This window comes from Carlito syrichta, unplaced genomic scaffold, assembly GCF_000164805.1.
Source record: "Carlito syrichta isolate Samal-C Ts95f unplaced genomic scaffold, Tarsius_syrichta-2.0.1 Scaffold87996, whole genome shotgun sequence".
In the NCBI taxonomy this organism is placed as follows: Eukaryota; Metazoa; Chordata; class Mammalia; order Primates; family Tarsiidae; genus Carlito; species Carlito syrichta.
The window spans coordinates 47,731-67,358 of record NW_007032092.1 but is presented as its reverse complement, the minus strand read 5'-3'; positions in this window follow the sequence as shown (position 1 = coordinate 67,358).

Sequence of the window (19,628 nt, the reverse complement as noted above, 5' to 3'; positions counted from 1 at the left end):
CATGAGTCTCAAGGATGCTGGCTTCTGCGGAGAAGGCCAGAGAGAGCCAAATGGCACCATGCCTGTGCACCACGTAGCAAGGTCGCATTTGTGTTTCATGCAGACGAGGGGCTGCCATCTGCCCACTCTCTTCTGAGTACCCAGCACATAAGTTGTTGTCTTTACAGGTCCTGGGCTTTGCCCTCAGGGAGCTCACAGTCTAATTGGTAGTTAGAGGATGGTAATAAGAAAGCCTGGTACACTGAGATAACTTTGGACTCAAAACTGGAGACCTGATTCTTGGCCCTAGCTCAGCTTTGTGACAGAGGCCAGGGCATCTGCTCTCTGGATTTTCATTACTGATCTATCTAGCAGGGCAACACTCCAGTGTGACTTAGAAAATTCTAAGCCTCTACTATCATATTTATAGAAAAAGATCACTGTGACATGAACAGTCTTCACATTTACCACAATGAATGCTTGGAAGCTACTTCTAAAGTGAATTATTACAGAGTAGGTCATACTTTGACTGAGAAACAGTGTTAAATTTTGGTATTCTGCTCCTGACTCTAGATCAAATATATCATAGTGTGTGATCAATAGAAAAGGGACAATATCTATATTCATCTAAAAAATATAAAATAGTAAGGGGTCTTCATGTTTTATAAAATGTTCATAAATGTACATTAAAAAAGTTCTTCTAGCAAAGGTCAGTATAAGTGTCCTAAATTTTGTAACACATTAGTCACAATAAATATTAATATAATACTTAGCAAACAATACTGCTCTTTGCTTATTCTGAGTTAGAAGGGGATTGGAGACATTATTTTGATGGCTCAAATTTCTTTGAACACTTGTCTGAAGAAGTGCAGAACAGTGCATCATTCTCTTAAAACATTACCCTGCCAAGACTACACAAATACACTCTTCCTTGACGTTCCAGAACATTTTCTGTAGCAAGTAGAGACTTCAGAATCATTTCTTTTTTTTTTTTTTGAGTTTTAAAAATCTCTTTATTAAAATTTACAGTAAATTTTCTCCCCAAAGTTGTTTTTCTTTCCCTATCCCCATAACCATTTCCAAGTTCAGTACAAGCTGTTTTCTTTCAGTGAAATCTTTTTTTTTTTTTTTTTTTTTTTGAGTTGGGCTCTCACTCTGTTACCTGGGCTAGAGTGCAGTGGCACAATCACAATTATAGCTCACCACAGTCCCAGACTTCTGCGCTCAAGCAATCCTTCTGCCTCGTTTCCTGAATAGCTGAGGCTACAGGTGTGCACCACCATGCCCAGATAATTCTTTTCATTTTTGTAGAGATAAGGTTTTACCTGGGCTGGTCTCAAACTTCTGGATTCAGGCAATCCTTCTACCTCAGCTTCCGTAAGTGTTGGGATTTCAGGTATGAGCCACTGCACCAGGCCTCAGTGAAATATTTTCTCCACATTTCAGTCATTTTGTTTTCCTTTTTTGAGTTGGACAAAACGTGTCCACATTTGTCAATTGGTTTTATACTCCTTTGAAGATGATTTAACCTATTGTGTGCCTGAGACCAGAAGTTCATCAGAATCATTTCATTGGCTTTGAGCTGCCCTCACAGTAGTGGATGCTCAGTAGATAGTCTTTTTTATTTAGGTTTTTAAGAAGATGATATATCTCACAATGAAAAGTGTTTTGAAAGAAAAGATGGAGCCAGCTTCTGTTCTCTACTCTCTGGTCCACCTTGGTTAATTCACATCTCCAGGGACCCCTGCTCAAAGTCAGCAGGAAGTAGTACCACTTCCCATCATTCAAGATATTGACTGAGTGTTTTCCCTGTGCCAAACACCATGCATTGGATTCAGAGTTGTTCAGTTTCTGCCTGGGAAATTTGATTAACCTGGGTGTCCTGGTGAGAAGACTTTAACCAAGTTGCACATATTCTTTACCTTCCATAAGCTCTGCCTGATTAACCCCCTTCCTTGCAAAAGATTGGAGAGCCTTTCCCATACAACTGTATCTAGTTATTCCTCCACAAGACAAACAATGAGAAGGAAGATACAAATAACTCTGATGGTGGTTTGTATAATACTTGATGCTTTGTCAACAGGCTAGCAGAATGTTTCACACTTTCTAAGGAAGCCAGAAAACCAATTATCAGTCCATTAGCAGCCACTTTCAATAGAAGTTTCAAAACAGGTTTCACCAGAGATATGCCAAGACTGAGCAAATGCACGCTTTCCTTCGCCATTTTGTAAACCACCATAAGAAGGTGTGAAGCCTAATTGCTTGGTTCTTAATATATATGGCATATGTGAAATGTGAGGGCGGAGCCTACTGGGATATACACAGTTGAAGTTACAAATCAACAATCTAATCTCGAGAGGTCAAGGAAGGGAGAATTGGATCCTTGGATGCCCCAGGAAATGTCCCAGAGGATACAGTGCTTGAACTGGGCTTTTAAGGGTTGGGAGGGAAAGGAGGACGTACTAAACAGGGATACTACAGGAAATGGCCCTCTCCTAGTGCCATCCTGTCCTCTCCCCCTAAATTCTGGACAAAAGAATGAATTGAGTCATAGGGTCCTCAGGAAGCTGGTCTCTGCCATGGACTCTTACTCTAGAGTACAGTTTCTCAACCTCAGCACTATTGATTTTTCAACCCAGATAAATCTTTTTTTCTTGTGCATTGTAAGATGTTTAACAGCACCCCTAACCTCTACCCACTAAATGCCAGTAGCATCTGTCCCCGCACCAGTTGTGACAACCAACAATATCTCTAGACATTGCCAATTATTCCTGGGGGGAGGAAACCTTCCCATATTAATGGCCACTTGTCCACGATAACTTAGTTTTGTCAAATGCCAAATATAAGGAATCCTGTGGATTTGCATTTTAAGTAAGGCTATGATTAAAGTCTATAGCATTATGGCAGTGAGACAGCATGGGGTAGAAGAGATGCTGATATTTCTAATATTCATTAGCTGTTTTACATCACTGGGAAGATATGAATCCTCCCTACAATTTTATGGAGTATTAATTCTCTCAATTTATAGATGAAAACAAGTTCCAAGAGATAAGATAACTAATGCAAAGGCTATAGAACCATTAAATCAATGGTGGTCCAGAATTTGAACTGTTAATTGACAGGGCAACAATTTGAACCTGAGTTTCTACAGCATGTCCTACACTCTCTTCATTACAGATTTCCAGAATCTGAGGGGTCATCTGCAGAAGTAAGGACAAGGAAGACTTAGGACAAAAATACAGACCAGAGTACAGAAGCAAACTGTTGACTGAGTTGCCTTCATTAAGTAACAAAGGTTGACAGGAGTTAGGTAAATTCACGAAGGATAGATCTATGATCTTTACTGGAACTGTGTCAATATGCAATATACTGTTGTTGAAATCTTTTCCTAACCTTTACTTCTATTCGTTCTTTCTACCTATCCATTTACCTGTCAATCTTGATTTATTTGTTAATATGGTATAACTCTATGTCAATAAGTGTCTGGCACTCAAGGGCCAATACTCAAAACAGAAATTTGGTATTTTCTAGTATCTTAAAAGTTTAAATTAATGACTTAAATAAATTTAAAAGTTTAAATAAATCAAATACTCTTATTCTCCCTCCCTTAAACCAAAACAGATTTCAAATTTGTCTATTCTTTTTTGATTCTTACTCATGTACGCATATATTTCATGGGGGTCTTAATCAAAGTGAATGTACCACTTTGCATTTTGTGTTTTAAAATTCTTATTCTGTTATGTATCTTATGATGTTGCTATCCGTCTTTCATAGTTATCACTCTTAAGACCTATGGGATAAACTATTTAGTGAATGGACCCTGACTTATTCAACCAATTAAGTTCAATTATTTTATATAAGGCTATACTGAACATCCTCATATATATGGCTTCTTTTTTCTTCCCTTTAATTTTTTCCTAGGATAAATTTTTGGGTAACCCCCTCAGGTCCCTTCCTACAGTGGAAGCTTTTCTGTCTTCTCAATAAATCCTGCTTTCTCAAAAAAAATAATAAATCAGGAGTGATGCTATCAGGACAAAACATGAACATTTTTGTAACTCTTGATACATACTGAAATGGTCCCCCCAAAATGTTGTATTCGTTCATAACGCCAATAGTGAAACCTTTAAGATTGAGTCATATAATGTGAGAATTTCCCACCCAGAGACATAATATATGTCTCTTTTATGTTTATCTACTTTCACTTTTCTAAAGATAACTTTGTGGGTTTTTTTTTTTTCATATAGGTCACATATATTGCTTGTAACCTTCATCAGTTTCATTAAACCTCAAGTGTTTGTGTGACCTTTTAAAAATTGCTAATTTAATAGGTATAAGTTGAATTTATCTCTACAGCACACCCTTGTTGACTACTATAAAGTTCCAAATGTTATGATAAGTGCTCCGAATCTAGACATGAATTGAGCACAGTCCTTGACCTCAAGAAGCTCTCTCCATGAGGAGATAGGTGCAGTATGTAAATTAAAGTGGTCTCTTGTGATTTACAATTTCATTTTGAAGTGAGAAAGCAGTGGTGATACAGATACATTTGGGTTCATTCTTTTATTAGCACATATTTATTGAGCACCTGCAGTGTGGCAGGCAGTGCTGGGCAGAAAAGCAACAGCCCTGCTTCTCATAGAACATGGACTTGACGTCGTCTCTGTTAGAATAATTGGACCTGAAAGATGGGAGGTCAAAGTTGGGGCTCTGCTGGAAGAGAAGACATCCAAGTGACAGTAGTGGGTTCTGGGAGAAGCCATACGGTTTGTTCCTATGCAAAAGGGAGATGTTCCTTGGATACATTGATGCATACATATGCGCATACACACACATGCACGCCTGTACTGCCAATCTTAGTACTTGGGTTTGCAGTGGTTCCTGCAGGGGTTGGTTGCTGCCAAATGGATGTGAGTGAAGAAGGGAGGTGGATCCATGGGAGTCCAGTCTGGAGAGAGACTGCTGGGTAGTCACGAGCCAGAGGCAAGTCCCTGTTGGGACAAGAGGTATAGAGCAGGAATGCCAGGATTTCCAACACAGGACACTGGATGGGGATTTCAGTCCTGGCCTTTTCCTGCCAACTTGGGTCCAGCCCTGTCTAGCAGGGACATGGAGCATTTGCTGTTTGCAGACCCTGTATAGCGACTGTCTGTACTGACACGCGGCTACCAGGGTGTTGGTGTTTTGTTTTTTTTCCAATTTGAAGGTGCTCTTTCTGTACTGTGGATAGAAACTCTTTGTGGTATCTGATATTTTCCCCAGTCTCATTTTCCTTTTCTTGCTATTTTTCATTGTACAGTTGCTTTACATTTTTATATACACAAATCTCTCAATATTTGTGATTTCTTTTCAAAGCTGACAAAGTTATCATTCTGCCACAGATCTGAGAAACAGTTCATTCTATTTTTGGTTATTTGTCAGTAATTTGATTTTTTAAAATATAATTTGTTAATCCATCTGGAGTTTATTTAGATGAATGTATAATATTGTCCAAACTATTATGCAGTTTTCCAACACAATTTATTAAGTAATTCATTTCCCTTTTGATTTGAGGGAAATGAATTGTTTTATTACATACTGAATCCTCAAATGTAGTTAAGTCTATTTCTTGAGTCATCACTTTGTTCTGCTGCTCTATTTCTATCTTAGCACCGGTATTGAATAATTTTAATTGTTGTTTTATAATATGTTCTAATATCTGGCAGAGCTAGAAACAACTCCTTCCTCCCTTAATTATTTTCTCTTTCAGAATATTCATTGTTATTCTCATCTGTTTGTTGTTCAAGATTAATTTTAGAATCATTTTGTCAGAGTGGAAAAAAAAAATCCTATCGGGATTTTGTATGTGCACTCCTATTAAACTATAAATTAGCTTGGAGAAAATAGGCATTTTTATAATACATAGTCTTCCTATCCAGATACATGGCATCTTCTTTTTGTTCGTCTACTTCCATTTTTCTAAATATAACAGCTCTGTGGTTTTCCTCATATAGGTCACATACATTGCTTGCTACCTTTATTCTTAAATAAGCAGGTACTTTTGTCATTTCCCCTCCCACCTTGACCTCAGTGCCCTGTGCACAGGTGAAGCATGCCCTGTTTTCCCTCCTCTCCATGGCTGAAACCTCATATTCCCTGTAAACATATAATCCCAGATTTTCCAGGACAAATGCAATTTCAAACATCATTTTCTTTGGCCCAAAAAATATGATCACAATAGCTAGAGTCCTTGGAAATTGCCTTTTTCAAATGTTCAAAGGCAGAATTGGGATCTGCAAAGGTTTGAAATCATCAGCCTCAGTGTAGGGGATAATATTCCTGGCAACTGTCTGTGATCAGGTCAAGGACCATGATAAGGGCTGATATGACCATGATAAGAGCTTCCTCTGCTTGACATAATGTCCTCCTCATTTCTCTAGTCTTCCTTCAAGGTCCCATTGACCCACAGATAGCCAGGAAATAAGCAGGGAACTTGGGGTGTCCGCCATCTCCCTCTGTTACCCAGTTCTCAAGTACCTAGACACTGAAGACTCACTTTGCTAGTCATATGCAGAGCTGGGGTGGCCAGCTCTTCAGATGAAGTTCCTGTAATTAGAAGGGATCACTGCCTTGAACAGAAAGTCCATGTGGTAGCAGGAAGTGTGGGGGTCTGTATGTGCACCTGTCCTGGAGAATGGACTCTCCAGTCATGGCTGTGAAGCGTCCCAGGGCCACAGTGGTAGCTTGGGAAGGGTCAGCCAGAGTTGAAGGAGTCTAGGGCTAAGAGAACTGACCCCGGATGAAGGGATGTCTCAAAGGAAGATGTCATGGTAACGTTGCCTATCAGAATATCCAAGGAAGTAGAGTTGACGCTTGTGCTACCAGTGTGGGTCACAGACATAACTTGATACCTTCATTTTTAAAGAAGCAGATACTTCATGGGGGAAGGAGGCTTCTGGGTTGAATCAAGTCCTCACCCAGGGCTTGGGTGAGGCTATTGTTTGCCCCAGTCAGAGGCTATTATTTCAGAAAAGGCTTTACTTACGGCAGGGACTAGAGAAGAAACCAAGAACCAGAGCAAAAGCCCAGTCCTTGGGCTGGGACACACATGTTGAAGAAGGAGGGTCAGCAGGAGGGGAGGATCCTGAGTCAGTGGGCCTGTGGGTATACGGAGCCTCTCACAAGCCCCCCAGTGACTGTGTCCCTGTGGAGCCACACTCATACCTCACCCCACTGGTTTGTGGGGATGGAACTTCTCAGGGTCCCCTCATGCTTAGCTGGACTTGGCTCAGGATCTGACCTTAAGAACTGAGCCCACAGACAACATTCCATTGCATTTAGTCATCACTCTTATGCTATGAATATAATTAATTATTGAAAATGTGTAAATAAAGAAGTCCGTTTTATTTTTCAATAAAAAAGAACTAAGCCCATGGAATACTTGTCTTCAGTGTACCTGGCCAGGGTCAGAACAGGCAAAGCCTGGATGAAGGTATGGCTCACAAAGGAGGCTCCCAGCATTTCCTGTCAACGTCCAAGGAGGTAGAGTCAACATTACTTTTTACCTTTATGCTTAAATAAGCAGATAATTTATAGGAGAAGGAGATGTCTGTGGTTGCCCTGCCCAGTCTAAGATGGACCATAGCCCAGTTAATCATTAGAATCACACGAAAGCCTTTTAATGCACAGAATCCCTGGCCTTTTCCTCCACAAATTCCAATTCAGTAGGTCCAGGATGGGACCTAGGAGTTGTAGTTCCAAAACATTCCTAGTTGATCTAGATGATAGGCCATATTTATGAACCACTAGTATGGAATACCTATTGTGTGCTACTTGCCTGAGGAGGGGGAGTTTGTGTCATTCTGTGAAGTTTGGTCCCTTGACAAGATGGAGCCCCATGAGGCATGGGACTATGATGCACGTAGTGGTATGTTGTGATCATATGTTGTTGCTATGAAGCTAGCCAGGCGGAGGCTGCCATAACCCAGTCATTCTGATGATCGTAGTTTCCTGGGGTCTGTGGAATGTTGACCCCCATGTTGACATCCCAACAAGAAATGGGATCCATGGTCTAATACTCTAACATTGCAATTTGATGCTTTTCCTTTAATTTAAATGCAGCAAAATGTGGAGGGGCGTGGCTACTTATACATTGCACTCAGCACTGGTTGAGGAATGGGGATGACTCTAACATGGTTTCTGCCTCCCAAAAACTCATAGTCTAATGAGTGAGATAAACACATACTTCTGTTATAAAGCAGTTTCTGAATTATTGCAGTAATAGATGTGGTCACAAAGAGCTACCAGAATGTAGAGGAAGAAAAATGTATTCTATTTGGCAGATTCTCAGAAGTCTTCTTGGAAGATTGTAGCACAGGCAAAATTTTAGTCCAGTCCAACCCAGGAATCTGTCCAAAACCAAACTGCAAACACAGCTTAATCCGAGGCCCAGTCCAAAGGCCAATTCCAGTAACTAAGAGTCTCCAGGCCAAGGTATATTAGGACCACAGCTACCTGGGTAGAATGGAGGCTGGAAAAATTGGCCACACTTTATCAGTCTAATCCCATGATTAGACTGGATCCTGTGACCTCTGCTTGTGGGGGAGTATAGTATCTCTGTCATTCTCACTTAAGCTTACATCTTTGGGTTCAAGCCAACAGGGTCTGTTTTCTCTGTAAATGTGTGCCTTCCCCACTGTGCTCTGTCTTGTCTGACTCAGAAAGCTGTGGAGGCAGACACAGAGTTTCACCAACCAGAGTCTGTTTTCCCAGCTGCTGGTTTAGGAGCCAGAGCTTGAAGTTCTACCAGTATCCCTGCCCCATCCTTTGAGCCTCTTGGCAGATTTGTCATCCCACTTGGACATCGCTGTCAGCTCTCAGTGTTGTGGGTATCCTCAGACTCTATGGCTCTCAGGGAAGACACTGTGTATTTTTCCAGGGCTTGGCTTTCTAGTAGAGACTTGGGCTACTGCTCTTGGGTTACTGGTCCTTCCTCCAGTTCTTATGTCCAAAGGCAATCTTCTGAGTACACTGGGGAAGTGGGTTCAGGAGCAGAGCTGCTGGCTGTGGCTACCTGATCGACTCTTATCTTGCCCTGGAACCCTTGCCTTGAAGGGAGCTCTCTCAGGCTAACTGTAAACTCCCTTGGATTATTGTGATTCCCCCAATATAATTCCTTATGATCAAAGCAAACAGCCACCAAGTATTCTTTCCCAGTCTTCAGTGGGTGGTGGTCTGAGGCATGACTGGACCATGGCTGGCTCTAGACTCCCTGAGTGAAGGAGATCTGATGAAACAGGCTTAGAAAAGTGAAGTTCTCTGAAGGAGCTCAGGGGCCCAGGTGAAGAGAATGGACCCTGAGGGTCTCAAACACCCAGTGGCCTGGGCTGTAGTCCTGGGCACTCTTTCCAGCCTTTGAAGATATGGTTCATACCCTCTCTGGAATTACTCTGGGCTAATAGGAAGACTTGGGCTCTTGGATTACATCATGCCCAGATACTTTTCTCCTGTGTCTGGTTTACCAGGTTAATAACAGCAGCTGAAGCTACCCCCAGCTGGGTACAGAGACCAGGTAGGATATATTCATACAGCAAGGATAGGACCCTATCAGTATCACTCAGGGATCCTGGGGACTTGGAACAGGCAGTTCTCACAGGAGCAAGAGGCATTTTGCTTGAGACATGGAAAGACTGCGTCATCAGGGCTGCCATCTCTTACCCATATGTCACAGTTCAGCAGAATCCCACAGCAAGACCCAAGCCTGACAGTCTACCCAACACTCAAGGACTGTTCAATACCAGATACTTCCTCACAGCTGATGCCCTTGCATCTTCTTTCCCATGTTGATCTGCCTACAGAAGGTGGTACACCAAGTCACAGTTGGCAACCAGTCAGTCAGTGAGGAGTTTTGTCAGAATCTTCTGGAATTGGAGTTATCTGTTCATTCCTTGGGGAAAAGAGGGACTGAGGACCAGAAAACAAATCCTTTGGTCCGGGGTCTTGCTTGGTTGAGGGAATGCTGGGGTAAGAGTTGGGAGACACCATTCTTGCTGCCTCAGTAAGCTGGTTTAGACTAGGAGATACACCGAGCAGAAGCAGGAGGGAGACACAGCCATCAGCAACAGAGTGGGGACATACATGCCTCTTATTTCGAAATCAGTCAAGACGGAATGTCTACCTCACACCCACCTGGCACAGGCTTCATAGGCTTCATTGTGCTGAGTCTTCACAACAAAGCTATAACTTAGAAGTTATTCAACCAATTTTTATATACATAGAAAAAGAGTCAATGACATAAAGTAGCTTCCCTTCCCCTGCCAAAGAGTACAGCTAGTAAGTGAAAAATCCATACAAACCCACTTTTTTTTTTAAAGGATTCACATTTTCTCCAATTTTGGCATGGTTTGACTCCATAGAAAGAATGGTCTGTTGTCAAGGTAAAAGCTGATCCCTAGGAGTGTGGACTTAGCTACTTCCTGAGCACAGAGCAGGGGGCTTTCCTTCTTCATACTTTGTTCCATAAGGTATCAGAATCTGTCCTGTAAGCTGGTGCCATGAGAAGCTGAGGAATACATGGGTAGCCCAGTTCAGAGCCTGGCCTTAGCAAGGACTTCTGAGCATCTTGATGCAGAGGGTCTAAAGGCAGGGATAAGCACCAGGATTGGTTTGAGTAGGCATCCTTCTAGAGGTGTAGCAAGAATCAATGGCTGCTGGGTAACTCTAGGCTGTAGATAATTCCCAGAGGTTGTGCTGATAAGCTGTCAAGTAATTCATACCAAGAACCTACCCAACCTCTGTGGGATACAGAGAAAAGGGTCCAGCCATAGAGAGCAAGAACTAGCAATTGTCAGACCCCTACCAATGAGTTTCACTTTAGGATTCCATTTCCAGAGGGGACCAGGCTGTAAGTGAGGAACTTGAAGCGGAAGCCACTTTCATGAGTAGCTACTACCATGAGTATGGTGACCATATATTCTGATTTGCTTAGGACAATCCTAGTTTAAATCTTTTACTGTAGGTAATTATTAATAGTGCCACATTTAATTCTCAAAAGTGTCCAGTTTGGGCAATTATATTATGTGGCCACCCTAACCATGACCCTCCAGACTTCATGCCAAGAAAGGGATTGGGCCTCGGTGAGTGATTTGGATGCTGAAGGAGATCCTTTAGCAAAAGGTTCATGAGGCTCTATATAATTAACCCCTTCCTACCTCTCTGCTTTCATTCCATGTCACTCTTTACTTGAAACTCTTTCCTACCTCAGTGCCTTTGCACTTTTGGTTCTCCATGTTGGATTGTCCCTCACAAGGATGGCTCCTTCTTATCATTCCTTAGCACGCACCTCCCCAGAGCGGCCATCTCTAGCCACCTTATCCAGAAGAGCAATCCTTTTTTTTTTTTTTGAGTTGAAGTCTCACTCTTGTTCCCCAGGCTGGAGTGCAGTGGCATGCTCACAGCCCCCCCAGCGTTGACCTACTGGGCTCCAGTGATCCTTCCACCTCAGCCTTCTAAGTAGCCAGAACTACAGGCACATGCTACCATACCTGGCTAATTTTTTTTCTATTTATTGTAGAGACAAGGTCTCACTAAGTTGCCTGGCTGGTCTTGAACCTGCAAGCTCAGGTAATCCACTCACCTCGGCCTCCCAAAGTACTGGGATTACAGGCTGAGCCACTAAGCATGGCCAGTTCTTCATTTTAAAAATTTTTCTTCATACCTCTTTTCATAAGTGTATTATTCAGTTTTTGCTTTGGCATCAACAGCCCGAAAGTCTCAATGGCTTGCAACAATAAATATTTATTTCTTGCTCATATTCCATGAGGGCTATAAGTCAGTTCCAGCTCTGCAGGACTCTGCTGGGCTCAACATAACATCCCAGTCTGGGACCTAGGCTGAAAGACTAACCTATGTCTAGGGCATCCTGTTCTCAAAGCAGAAGCCAAAAGCACCAGAGGACAGAGCCAAACCACCCAAATACATTTAAAGCCTCTGCTTGGAAATGCCTATGTCATGTCCACTCACAATTCCATGGGCTAAAGCTAGTCACAAGACCAAGTCAAGGTCAATAGGGGTAGGGAAGAGGCCTAATGGGATATAAAGCAAGGACAGGGAAAGAACAAATGATTGTGAACAATTAATCTACCCAGTTATGGTGTCATCTACCACAATAAGTGACACATATCTGTTGATTGCCTGGCCCCTCACTAGGCTATAAACCTTCTAAGGGCAGACCTGTATATGTCTTTTTCATTGTTGTATCTCTGGTGCCAGTTGTGTGGCAGATTCTTAGTAAGTACTAATTTCCTATTTTTGTTGTACTTATTGTTAGTAGTATTAGTATTTATGCTATTATATAGACAAAGGCAGCATGGTACGGGTGGGAGAGTTATTCTGGAAGATGTTTGGCCATCCAGGGCCTATTAGCAGCAGGATTTATTCCACAGCCCTCAAGCTGGTGGAGTTGTAGCCAAGGGTGGCTTAGGCTCTGGGTGGGGTAAGCCTATTAAACAGACTCTATGACTACAGCTAGGAAGGATAAATGGGGGCAGGAGGGACCCACATGGCTCAACAGAAATGATACTCAACAAAGTCTTGCAGGTGGAGAGAAGAGAACATTCTAGAAAAAAGAAATTGTCTAGGCAAAAGTATAGACTTGGGGTTAGCCTGGCGCATTTGTAGAACTGCAAGTAATCTAATCTGACTGGAATGTGGGGTGCAATGGAGGGGGGATGAAGATAAAAGAGATTGGCAAGGGTCTTAGGTCATTGAGAGTCTTTTGTACCCCTTTGAGGAGTCTAGACTTTATTCTCTGTGCAGCAGGGAGTCTTTAAATAGTCTCAAGTGAGGATGTAACAGCACAAGAATTTGTGATTTTCAAAATTGACCCTGGAGCCAATATGGAAGATGGATTCAAAAGGAGTGAGATTTAAAGTGGGAGATTGGTAGACTTGCAATAGGAAGAGGGCCTCCATGTAATAGGGGTGTGAAGAGGATGTGACAAGTACAAGAGATACTGAGGAGATAGAGTCAACAGAAGTTAGTTACTGTTTGGATATGAGAGTGAGGAAGAAGGGGTTGATATATTTTGCTTAGGCAACTGGGTGTTGTCATTCATGGAGATAAGGAATGAAGGAAGCTTAGGAAAATAGAGTTCGATTTTGGACATGCATTCGAGGTGTCAGCAGGCTCTCCAGGAGAGATGTACATCAGACGTTTTGTATCAAGTCTGGAGTGTGGCAGGAGGGTCTGGGATACTTGTATTTATTTGCAAGGGAATGGCATAAAGTATGCGAGGGAGGGGAGTGAGAAGAGGGCTTAGGGAAAGCCCATTCCCAGGTGATGGCAAGGCTGAATCGTATGTTAATGCCAGGGAACATTCTAGGTCCTAGAGAACCCTGGTCCTCCCTAGGAGAACCGAATTTGGGGGAAAAGACCAGGAGTTCAGTTTGGGGCATATTTAGCTGAAATTGCTGTGATAAAATTCAAACTGCTTCTCATGGTCTAAAAGTCCTTTGCCATTCTCTTCAGCTCACCTTGTGTTCCTGCTTCATCCATCTCCATGCTCTGCCATGCTGGCCTCCCTTTTGTCCCTCACATACACCAAGCTCATTCCCACCCCAGAGCCTTTGCACTTGCAATTCTTTCTGCCTGGAGTGATCTTCCCTTAGGATGGTGGGCTCCTTATCATCAGGCCGCAATCCAGAGGCCACCTCCTCAGACAGGTCATCTGTGACCCCTCATTTCACTCATTCTTTTCTTTTTCTATGTAAACCTTGTGAGAATTGAGGAATTGTCTATCTGTCTTGGTGGCTGCTGAGCCCATACCTAGAACACCGACGGGCACACAGTAGGTGCTCTATCACTCCCTCAGTACTCAAGCTAAGTGGAGACATTTCAGAGACCTTTGGATACACAGGTCTGGAGCTCACAAAAGAAGTCTGTCCTTCTTCATTCAGAAGACAATTCTTTCATGTCTCAAAATGTAAACATCAAGCAGAAGAGGAAGGCTTTCAAAAGACTGTCACAGGACAGTCTGAGCTAGAGGTGAAAAGCCCAGTAAGCGTGTCATGGAAGACAGAATAAAAGAATTTCCAGAATGAGAGAGGGCTTGCTCTGTTAATTGCCTTGCTAATTAATTAGTCTCAGGACACCAATGACCAAATAGTCCTACTGGTTCAAGATATGGAGATTGAACAGAAAAAAAGAAACACAAAAACTTGAGCACACACCAAGAGTTTGAGACCAGCCTGGGCTACGTAGCAGGGCCCTGTCTCTAAAAAACAAAAATGTCAACTAGGCACAGTGGCTTGCTCCTATAGTCCCAGCTACTTGGGAGGCTGAGTTTGGAGGATAGCTTAAGCCCAGGAGACTGAGGCTGCAGTGAGCTATGATTGCATCACTGCACTCCAGCCTGGGCAATAGAACAAGACCTTGTCTCTAAAATGAATAAATGAGCAAAATTCATAGTTTTTGGACTGGATTACATCAAATATTAATTTAAGAAGATATTCCATGTGCTCAAGAGATATATATTTCATCCCATGTGCTCAGGAAATGTGTGTGTGTGTGTGTGTGTGTGTGTGTGTGTGTGTGTGTGTGTGTGTGTGTATTATCCAATTATCCTTTTGGAATATGTGCGAGCTTCGAGAAGGTACCTTCATTCAGTATTCTCCTTAGAGCAGAACCTAAAGTTAGCTTAATCTTGTTTATGATAAGGATGAGCCTTGCCCCATGACCAGCTTCACCCCTGATACAGGTGACCCTGAGAACCTCACACAGCCTCCTTGGACCAAGAAAGCTAGGTGACAACTTTCGCCAACTCCAGCGCCAAAAACAATGTTAAGATAACTGACATGAAATTTGACATACACCGAGCTGAGCACAAAGAGGCAAAAGAAATTCAAGTGTGGATTTGTAAAGCCTCTGCTTCTAGCTCTTATATAGAATTAATCAGCAACACTGCCTCAGTTTACTGATCAGAAACATACAATGAAGCAAGAACAATCTGATTGGGCCATTTCTACTTGGGTGAGCATTGCTGGAGAAAATTGCTCAACCAGAAATTGGTGCTGCTATAACTTCATGGACACCGATCTCAATCAGGCCTGCAACAGGGCCTGGCAATCCATCTGCGTTTCTCAAGTCAATGTCATCTCCACCTCTGCATGGAGTTTATCCCAAACAATTTCAACTCCTCTAATCTTGCTCTCAAGAATGATCTTGGCTTCCACCTCACAAGCAATGTCCAGAATTTTCAGATACCAATGATACCAAGCCTGCAGACCCATGCCCATTCTCTCCCTTCCTCTAATCTTCCCATCATTTATAACAGAAAGATGATCAACCATTTCTCCCATCAAAGTCCTATTCCATGGCTGGGTGTGGTGGCTCACACCTGTAATCCCAGTGCTTTGACAGGCCAAGGCAAGAGGATCACTTGAGGTCAGGAGTTTGGGACCAACCTGAGCAGCATAATGAGACCCCATCCTACAAAATGTTTTTTAAAATTAGCCAGGTGTGGTGGCACATGCCTGTAGTCCCAGGTACTCAAGAGGCTGAGGTGGGAGAATCTCTTGAGGCCAGCTGGGAGTTGGAAGTCATGGTGACCTCTGAGTACACCACTGTACTTCAGCCTGAGTGACAGATTTAAGACCCTATCTCCAAAATAATAATAATAATAATAATCCTCTATAGATCACATATCAAGAAAAAAATTTTAATATGCCCTCATTTTTTTAAAAATTTTTATTATAAAGATGTGGGGTGCAATTCAGGGTTGCGTATGCAAACATTGATCATGCAGGTACCCCTGTTGATGAGGTATGCCCCTCCCTCCCCTAGCAGTTTCCCTCAACTGTCAATCCCTCACCCGACACACACACAGTTTCCCCTACTGCCAGTCGCTTTCTGATAGCATTAAAATTGTTCAAGGTCCTCTTATGAGTGAGAATATATGGAACTCTGTTCTTTGTTTCTGTGATAAGTCACAGAGTGTGTTCGACTCCAAATCCATCCAGCTTGCTGCAAAGTCTATATATTTGTCCTTCTTTATGGCTGCATAATATTCCATTGTGTATATGTACCACATTTTTTTTTATCCAGTCCAGCTTCGATGGGCAACATGGTTGGTTCCATGTTTTTAATATGCCCTCATTTAGACTTTAGATCAGGAACCTTCAAACACCTTTCACATCATAATTAGAAATGTGTGCTTATTTTGCCACTCTGTATACAGTTGCACACATAATTGAAACATACATTTTACAGTGCTTACCTTTATTACCCATAGTGAACTCAGATATTTTCTTTTCTCTTCCTTTTGTTTTTTTTTGTTGGTTTGTTTTTTAACATGAAACTCATGGCCCACCGTGTCAGTTCCATGACCAGTCCCAATTAGGTTGCAACCTACAGTTTCATAGATTTTGCTGCAGTCTCTCTCACCTCTCCCCTTGTCAAGCACATATGCCTGGTGCCATTCATCCTCCTTCTTCTATCTTTTCAGCCACTCCCCTTCTGCCAGTTGCTTTCCATCAACTTTGACATTTTCTCAGGTCTCCCTCATATCTTAAACACTTCACATCTTGCGGGCTGAGACTCTCTTTTATACTCAAACTCCTTTGACAGGATGTTTGTCTGCCTTTGCTATGTCCATCCCTTACCTCCCAGTATGCCACTCCATTCCACTTCACTCTGACATCTGTGTCCCCCACGTCTCTGAACCTGCTCTGAACCTAGCAGGCTGACGAGCCTAATGTTGCTAACACCCAATGGATCATTTTTAGCCCAGAAGATACAGTCTTTCAAACATGTGGCCCTTCCTCCTCTGGAAACCCTTCTTTTTTGTCTGCATGACACTATCCTCTTACCTCTTGACTACTTGGTTCCAATCTGCCCTGCCAGCTTGTCTTCTTTCTCTAGAAAAGTTCCATGCTACTTTTTCTTTCTTTGCCAACTCAATAACTCTGTTGTTTTCTGATAATATTGTACATTTTTCCACATCTTTATTGAACAACTTTATTCTTTTGTTAGTTGCCTCTTAATTTCCTTGATTAAGAGTTATATTTTGAGTGTTTATCTTTTTTATTTTATTTTGAATGAAAGAAGGAGTTTATTAAACATCAAAGCTCTCTAGAAAAAGAGAAGGGGCCCGAAATGGGTTATCCCTATCTTTTTTATTGAATTACGGTTTCTTATACGGGAGAGTATGGCAAAAAAAACCAGGAATTATTTTTTGGAGTGTGGGCCCCTTTGTAGTACAGGCTTCCCCAATAGGTAAGTGTTCTAGGTAGAAACCCATTAGCATCAGTGTGCCAGTTAGCATTGTTGTGAGAGGCTGCAGTTTCAGTGAATTTTTTTTTTTTTGGTGGAGATTCTTTCAGTGCATTTTCCCATTTCGTGATGGGTGATTTATGATACACTCGCCTACACCATGATAAGTATTCAGCAGTTTTAGACCAAAAATTGCATGGCCCTGTGCCCCACTCTCCCTATTCACTCGATCTCTCCCCAAGCAACTTATTTTTGTTTCCTCTGGATGAGAAAAGTCCTCAAAGAGAAACGTTTTGCTGATGTGGAAGAGGTGAAACAAAAACAGCAGAAGCAATAAAAGGCATCAAAATTGAGGATTTCAAAAGCTAATTTGAGTAGTAGAAAAAGTGTCTCAATAGGTGTATTGCATCAAAGAGTACTTTGAAGGTGACTAAGGTTTAAACATGTAAGAATAAATACATGGTTTTTAAGAAATAAATTGAGGTTTTTGGGGGTACCCACCTTGTATAATGAAGCATAGTAAATATTTAACTGTAATAACTTGCAAATATTTTTCTCTCAATTTGTTTCCTACTATTTAACTTTCATTATTATGATTTTTGAAACCCAAAAGATTTCCATTCTGTAGTTTAAAATAGTTGCCCTTATGACTTCTAGTCTTGGTATCATGTTAATAAAGCACCTCCCCATCTGAGGTTATACAAATACTCCTTGTGTTTTCTTCTAGTATGTCTCTGGTAAATAGATTGAGGTGTAAATCTAATTTTATCAACAACTGGTTAGCCATTTCTCCCTGCTTCATGTTTTGAATGATCAACCCTCATTCTGCTCATTTGAAAAGCCCCTTTCTTCACATACTGTTCTTATATTCCTGGGTCTGTTCTAGACGTTCTTTTTCAGTTCCACTGTTTTCTTGTTTGAAGCCAATACAATACAGATTATATTTTGCAGCTTTATAATATGTTTTAATATTTAATATCTGAGCTGGCAATCCTTGCTTCCCTGGAAAGGAAGTGGGTGTCATGGTTGAGAGCTTGGGTCCTGGAACCAGCCTGACATTATCACAGCCCCATCACTTACAGGCTGATGACTATGGGCAGGTTATCTGAACACTTGGATTCAGCTTCTGCCTTTGTAAGATGGGTTAATAATAATACCCACCTCAGAAGGTTGCTGTGATGGCTAATGAATTTAAGATACAGGATGCTATTAGAATGTGGCTAGCACCTTATCTGTTGTTATTCCTTGTCTGTCTCAAAGAGAGAATGACTATTTTTATCTGTTTTCCAACAGATGAATTTTAAAATGGTTTTAAGAAAAAAGCATTCAGAAAAAAAATTGATGTGAATCTTTCCTTGGAGTTGTGTTAAATTTGTATCGTTATCTGAGGATAATTGTCATCTTAGAAATATGAACTCTTTTTATTCAGGAACATAGTTTATCACTCCATTTTAAAATTTTCTATCAGTAAAGTTTTGTTGTTTTGTTATATAGGTCATGTTTGTTTGTTATTTTAGTGCTGAATTTAATTTACTAGTACTTTGAATGTTATATATATTTTGTATACTATAGGTGTGTCAGTATGTGAGTAGGTAGATATGATCCTGTGTATGTATCCATACATACTATTGTTATGGGAGTATTTGTATCAAGATTAATTTAAATAACTTGGCTATTAGAAGTTTGTTTAAACTTTTAATACACTGGCCATGAAACCACCTTCCCACTAAGTATTTTCCAGTGTCCTTAGGTTTTTCCCTTTGCATTAATTTTGATAATTCAGATTTGCCTGGGAAATTATCCATTTTGTCAAGATATTGACACTATTAGCATGTTATACGTACTGTTCTTTTATAACTGGTTTATCCTTAATTTCATCATGCCCTCCCATCTCTGTGTACATGTATTGTCTCTTTTTTTATTTCTTGAGTAAACCAATCAGAAATTTCTCTTTTATTGACCTCTTCAGAAGCCCATTATTTTTTCTGCTTTCATCTTTTCTAAGTTTATTCTCTCTTCTCTTCTTAATCTTATCCAGTTATTTTATTTGTAACTTGAGTAAAAACACTCATTTTATTTCTTTATTATTTAATTATGAACAAAACTATGAATTTTCTCCTTACTGCAGCTTTGGCCTAGTATTATCATAATTATAAGTTGTCTGTATTGGCAGTTTTGTTTCCTCGTTAAATTCAGGAATTTATTTAGGGAAGAGTTTTATAAATTTTTAAGTGATTTTGGATTTTTCTTTGTCTTTTTTTATTGATCTCTAGTTGATTTGTACTATGACAAAAATGTAGCCCATTGGTGTGTGGTAGGATTTATGGGGATTCTTTTATAGCCTAATGCAAGGTCAATTTTTGTAATATTTCATGGCATTTGTACAGAAGATTGTGTTCCTT